The sequence below is a fragment of the Maylandia zebra genome, linkage group LG20 (assembly GCF_041146795.1).
Source record: "Maylandia zebra isolate NMK-2024a linkage group LG20, Mzebra_GT3a, whole genome shotgun sequence".
Lineage (NCBI taxonomy): Eukaryota > Metazoa > Chordata > Actinopteri > Cichliformes > Cichlidae > Maylandia > Maylandia zebra.
This window is the reverse complement of record NC_135186.1, coordinates 17,178,379-17,185,373: the sequence shown is the minus strand read 5'-3', so window position 1 is coordinate 17,185,373 and position 6,995 is coordinate 17,178,379. Positions and strand designations below refer to the sequence as shown.

Below are 6,995 nucleotides of genomic sequence, written 5' to 3'. Positions count from 1 at the left end.
CGGTATGGGTATGGCCTAAAGGTTTGAAAGTCGGTACACCTATATAACGTTCAGAGTCGAACAAAAAAAGTCTATTATGGCAATGTCCTAAACCCAACAGGAAGTCCGCCATTTTGGATTGAATGTGACATTTTGGCTCTGATTTTACCGTTTCGATGCCTCGAACTTTAACGAACTCCTCCTTGGCATTTGGTCCTATACGCTTCAAATTTGGACAGTGTCAACTACACCCTTGTGCCATGTTAAATTGCGGAGCTTTTGAGTTTTCACAATACTATGAGGCCGTGGCGCCATGGCGAATTTCTCGCCATGAAAATCGTATTGCCTCTCATTTTGTCATACATTTTCTGACCTTGACCAAAGTGAACACATATGATAAGGCTCCACCCCTGAACATATTTCAACTGCCATATTTGACATAAAGGACAGCGCCACCTAGTGGGAACAGGAAATGTCATGTTTTACACTTTGGGGTACAGTATAGTGATGGGTGACATCTGCAGCCTCAAATTTCTCCAGGAAAGCCTTAAGGAGTTGGTCTTGGGTTACAGTGAAAACTGTGACTTTTCGCAAAAGGGTGTGACCCCAGCGGCATGGCGAACTTTGATGTCACTCCATGAAGAAACAAATTAGTATAACTCAATGAAATCCAGTCTGATCAGTACCAGACTTTACAGGCATGATGTCACACCCGCCCTGAACAGATTGATGTGCCCATTGTCGGAAATACGGACAGCGCCACCTAGTGGCAACAGGAAATGTCATGGCTTTAATTTTGTTGTACTGATTTTCACAGGTTCATCGTGGCCACCTCAAAAGCGGTGAATATCACCAACAGTCCCTCGTAATGCTTCAGTGTAAAAAATGTGACTTTAAACTGAACGGCGCACCCTGGTGGCAACGCTGTTCAACATGAAAGATGAAGTTACTTTTGAGGGGCTTGGAAAGTTTATAGAGGCTTGAAACTTGGCCCACGCCTCCAATGTGATGAAGGCTTTGTTGTTATGTAACCATTTTCCTTGAATAGCGCAAAATGGCTCCACAGCGCCCCCTACAAAATTCCAAAATATCAGCCCCTGCTCTGTGTTTTATCTATGAGTCTGAAACCTGGTAAGCTTATGGAAGATCATAAGATGTACAAAAAAGTCTCTTGGAGCAATATCCCAAATCCAACAGGAAGTCAGCCATTTTAAAGTTAATGTGTAATTTTGGCAACATTTTCCCATCTTTTCAGGCACCATACTTTGACGAACTCCTCCAAGGGATTTCATCAGATTGATGCAATCTCCTGTGTGTGGAATCTAAAGACCTTTGTGATGTTAAATTGCGAAGCTTTTTACATTCAGGGAAACGGGGTGGTCATGGCGGCACGTAGAGTTTCAATCACTCGCCAAAAAGCAGTAATCTGCTGTCACTCAAAGACACAATGTCCAATCTCTCCCAAAGCTCATAGGCGTGATGAGACTCGAGCTCGGAAATGTTTGTTATGCCATTTGTACATAATGGTTAGAGTGCCACCTAGTGGAACGACTAACTAATCATGAATGAATGAGTTGAAATGTTAGCTGGTGGTTAAATGCATGAATTCCATCAATGTGACATCAGATCGGAGGTGCTGGTTTTAGGTGTTGGGCGTGGCTCGACGCGCCGGGGGTGCCCTGAACAGATTGATGTGCCCATTGTCGGAAATACGGACAGCGCCACCTAGTGGCAACAGGAAATGTCATGGCTTTAATTTTGTTGTACTGATTTTCACAGGTTCATTGTGGCCACCTCAAAAGCGGTGAATATCACCATCAGTCCCTCGTGATGCTTCAGTGCAAAAATTGTGTCTTTAAACTGAACGGCGCACCCTGGTGGCAACGCGGTTCACCATGAAAGATGAAGTGGCTTTTGAGGGGCTTGGAAAGTTTATAGAGGCTTGAAATTTGGCACACACCTCCAAATGGATGAAGGCTTTGTTGTCATGTGATCATTTTCATTGAATAGCGCGAAATTGCTCCACAGCGCCCCCTACAAAATTTCAAAATATCAGCCCCTGCTCTGTGTTCTATGTATGAGTCTGAAACCTGGTAAGCTTATAGGAGATATCAAGATGTACAAAAAAGTATCTTGGAGCAATATCCCAAATCCAACAGGAAGTCAGCCATTTTAAAATTAATGTGCAATTTTGGCAACATTTTCCCCTCTTTTCAGGCACCGTTCTTTGACGAACTCCTCCAAGGGATTTCATCAGATTGATGCAATCTCCTGTGTGTGGAATCTAAAGACCTTTGTGATGTTAAATTGCGAAGCTTTTTACATTCAGGGAAACGGGGTGGTCATGGCGGCACGTAGAGTTTCAATCACTCGCCAAAAAGCAGTAATCTGCTGTCACTCAAAGACACAATGTCCAATCTCTCCCAAAGCTCATAGGCGTGATGAGACTCGAGCTCGGAAATGTTTGTTATGCCATTTGTACATAATGGTTAGAGTGCCACCTAGTGGAACGACTAACTAATCATGAATGAATGAGTTGAAATGTTAGCTGGTGGTTAAATGCATGAATTCCATCAATGTGACATCAGATCGGAGGTGCTGGTTTTAGGTGTTGGGCGTGGCTCGACACGCCGGGGGTGCGAGGGCCCTCATAACGCTGCTTGCAGCTTTAATTATAAATGTATTTGAAAGTAGATTAAACACATCTGTGTCGGCCGTGGCTCATTAAAGTTCTTGTCTTTAAATGAACCTTGTCTTTGTGTGTTTCAGGTACTGAAATCTCAAAGACTGAATGAACCAGCATTGCAGCCATGGGTCATTGTGAGCATCACAGGGAAGGTTGCACCTGTATGACCTGCACCCATGTCGCTGCTCTTCTGTTTAAGTAGAAGCAACAGTGTTGATCCGTGTCACAGGGACTGTTACAGATGAACCTACATACTGGGTTTTGCTGGGTAATATGGCCAAGATACTGTCAGTGGTTGGCCATAAGATAGACCTCTACTCTTCAGCGGCCCAAAAAGGGCTCTGGATCAAAACAAAAACAGACCATCTGCAGTGACAGGTAAAAGAAGCCGTCCTCAAAAAATAAAAATTCCACCTGCTACTGTGGAGGAGTTGTCTCAAGAGATGGGAAAATATTTTTCCAAGCATAGTTCTGTTCTGAATAACCCATAATGTTGCATTTAGGGGGCTATATAAATGATTTGCATTTACTGAATATGTACTTACTAAGTAACACTGTTCAAAAGTTGAATAAAGAAACAAATAAATGTTTACCTTTTTTTTTTTAAAATTACAACCACGTTGTAAAACATCACATCAGTTACAATGTAGTATCCATGTCGTTTATAGTTTACAAATGACAAAATGTTCACATAAAATCATGACAGCATTTAAATAATATCACCCACTACTAGCATTCTGTAATTTACTGTCTCTTTTTAAATGTATCACTATACAGCACAAGACTTTTAAGAGTATTTAACAAGAGCATTTTCCCCTGGTTTTACTACCACACTGGGGCACATGTTCACCAAAACGCAGCAAACCTTTGCCATCTTATCCAGGAGGGTCACCTTTTCACCCTCACATGGAAGATGTAATCTGATTGGCATGGTGGTATGCAGCATGTAGTTTGAAGCAAAGGTTCCGGCAGTGCCCCATGTGTAGTGTTGGAAACCAGTTAGGATTTGTTTCATCCATTTCATAGGCTGGTTTGCTTGCAATAATGCCAAATAATTAGCAACTCTATAAATAGAAGGTAGTTCTGCAAAATCACTCATTATGATGTTTGTTCTAATTTGCTATGACCTCAGAGCACATTGAAAATAAAACTAATAGGCTATAAACCAGAGGCGGAGCCAGACATTTGAAACACCCGGGGCTTAGCCCAAAGAGTAGTATGCATGTGGGATTTTTTTTTTTTTTTTTTTTTTGGAAAAAAGAAAAAAGAATGACTTCATATAGGGAAAAATATATATATATAAAATATATATCACATGTGCAGGACACCTTAAACTAGTTTTTTAATTAAGCAGCAAGGCAGAACAAGGTCAGGGCTGCATCAAGACACGAGGACTAAACCCCAATTCAACCAGACCCAGAACTGATCCAGAATTAAAAACAGGACTACAACAGTTCAAAATCAGGACTACTGAGGACTTAACCAAGACAGAACCAGAATCAGAACTAGATGATAGCACTAAAAATCTTCATAGACCTGCACTACACTTATTTTTTTAATTCTACCAAAGTACACTATTTAGATTGAGAAAAGTTTATATAATTATTCAGCCTTGTTGTGCAAACAAGCCTGCAGAACTTAATAAATACAGAATTTGAAAAATAACAAACCTAAAAAGAAACACTAGGTACGAGATACATGAGGACCTATGATACGGTGATACTTTTGGTAAACAACCATTTGACTAACATGTGTGTCTCACCTGCTCTTGTTCATCTGTTCTGTCCTCGTTCTCCTCTCTCTCCCTCTTTGTGCTGACAATCATCAAATATACAGTTGAAACCAGATATTTACTCTTCAGATAAAAACACTTTTTTAATTGTAACATCAAATCAGACTAAATGTTTATTTTTTTTAGATTGATAAATATAAAAACATATTTGTTAACTTTAAGAGTAAAGAGAGAAACTGTCTGTATTTCTTAATTGCAAATGGCACCAAATTGTATTCAAACTTGAGCCACACTTATGGAGCTCCACAGTTCTGTTCCTGGTGTTTTGGTTGATCTCTCTTGATTTTCCCATGTCAAAGAAACAGGCTCTGTGTTTTGCCTTATATGCATCCACAGCTGTGCCAGCAATTTACTCACATGGACTCTACTAACCTATCACAAGCTTCTTCAGCTCAGAATGGAATCGTCTGGAGTTTTCTTATTAATTAACAATAAATTTAGTGTACATGTACTCCTAAATTTGATGAAAGTGATAAAAATAGCTCTGTCTCTCTTTATTCTGAAATTTAACTAATTCAAAATATATTTCAATATTTATCTAAAACAAAAATTTACTCTAAATTGATGTTGTACAGTAAAAATGTTTTATGTTTTCTCCCTAAAGTGTATGTAAATATCTGGTTACAAATGTGAATATCCTGCTGTGTACTGAAATCCCTCTTGTTTTGCATAGAAATATACTGAACAACATACAAAGCATAATATATAAAATAACATTTACCTGAGTTTTTTCTTTGAAAGAACCCTCTAATGTCCATTCTTATGTTTCAGTACATAACTGAAACCGATTTAGTCGGGGAGGGTAAGAACTGAAAATATGAAATAAACACACGTAAGCTAAGACTCTAAAAAAAATAGCATTTGTTCGGCTTTTCATTTTGCCATTTGTTGATTCACTTGAAGAGCAAGTAACGTAATATTGGTCAAGTGATCAGTTTCATATCAATCTTTCGTGATGCACCGTCATATTTACATTATTTGTACAGTACGAATGATTTGCTTTGGTACCTGGTCAAACTTAAGCTCTCCTTAGTATGGCTGGCTCCGTCTCTCCAACAGCGCACTCACGGGCAGCAGCTGCCCCGCCCTCTCGCTCAGTCGCTTAGTGCCTGAGCTTGGATCATACCAATATCAGGGGGGGATTCACGCACAGTCGTAAATTCCCACAGTGTGCACTATGTGCTTCGAATATTGTGTGTACTTTTTGTTTTATACAGTTGTCAGCCAGGCATCTAACTATGAAAAAATTACACTCCAAAATACCCCGGGCTTCTGACAAAACAACCCGGGCTTAAGCCCCGTAAGCCACCCCCACGCTCCGCCCCTGCTATAAACAGTAATATGAACTTATTTAGAACTTACCAGAATGAAAATACTGTAGCACACCAACAGATATCTGGGGATGGTAGAGAACTGGATATCAGCTCGTCTCACAGCTGCTATGCAGGCTAGACGCCTTCTTTTGGTAACATCCGATACATAAGCTCCCTCATGATGCTTCCAGGTGAGGAAACAATGAAAAGAGGGTCCATTTTCAAGCTTATTTCCTTGCCGGTTGTGCAATCTAACATCACAACCGACCACACAGCAAGCATTTGTTTGGCCTGCTGATATGGCGCCTCGACCAAAAATCCTGGCTTCGCCCCATCCGGTAAGATCACGCTCCAGAGCCCTATTACGGATCTAGAAAGAAGATGCTGCATTTTTAACTCTGAGAGAGATGGAGAATGAGCCTATTTCCAAAAAAAGTGGAGTGTGTTCCTTTAATTACTATATTGTATATATTGTCAAAAATTAAAGTGAACATAGCAGTTGTTGTATCTTGTTTACTGTATTACTGAAAGATGATTTCAAAGTCAAGTTAACACCACATTATAGTGAGATATTGTGTAATGTGAAATACTGTAAGCAAATGAACAAACAACCTAATTCTTGCTAAACCTTTGACTGTTTTGTTTGAATCCAACTGTTTTTTGCAGATGTACATAAGACATGTTTTACTTTTATTATTATTATTATCATTATTGCACTAAATACATTTTAAATAAAGGATACTTTGATATACATTCTACCGTAAGGTTGGAAATGTATTTTCTTCACCCTAAAATATCTTTTGAAATGTATTTCAGTTTGAAAAAAATATATTTTCAATTTCAAAAATATATTTCTTTGAGCATCACAAATACAACATATTTACCATATATTTGAAATATATTTTGGCCAGGAAAAATGTATTTTTTTTACCGTATTAAATTCCTTAACTACAGCCACATTAGCTCCACTACACTGTACGCCGGGCCGGATGTGGCCCGCGGGCCTTGACTTTGACACGTGTTGTAAACGGTTTCTTTATAGTTGCGAGAAAGCATTTACGATGACGCAAAACAAAGGCAAGGTGAGTCTAACGTGTGAAGCAATGGTGTGACTATGCCGAAATTGTGTCGAGGTTAAGAAACAATCAGAGCGGTTTCCACAGTGACATCTCATAATGCTGTTTTGTGAAGAAAAAAAAAATAAAAAAAAATACACAAACTCTGC

General features: G+C 39.4%; 1 long non-coding RNA gene across 1 annotated transcript; it reads right to left on the bottom strand.

The window, feature by feature from the left end:
* Positions 1-4,181: 4,181 nt before the first annotated feature.
* On the bottom strand, positions 4,182-5,506 carry LOC143414426 (uncharacterized). The gene is made up of 3 exons (XR_013095050.1): positions 5,466-5,506; positions 5,179-5,266; positions 4,182-4,479 (listed from the first exon to the last, which is right to left on the bottom strand). It is a non-coding gene; the product is annotated as an uncharacterized LOC143414426 (long non-coding RNA).
* Positions 5,507-6,995: the final 1,489 nt, after the last annotated feature.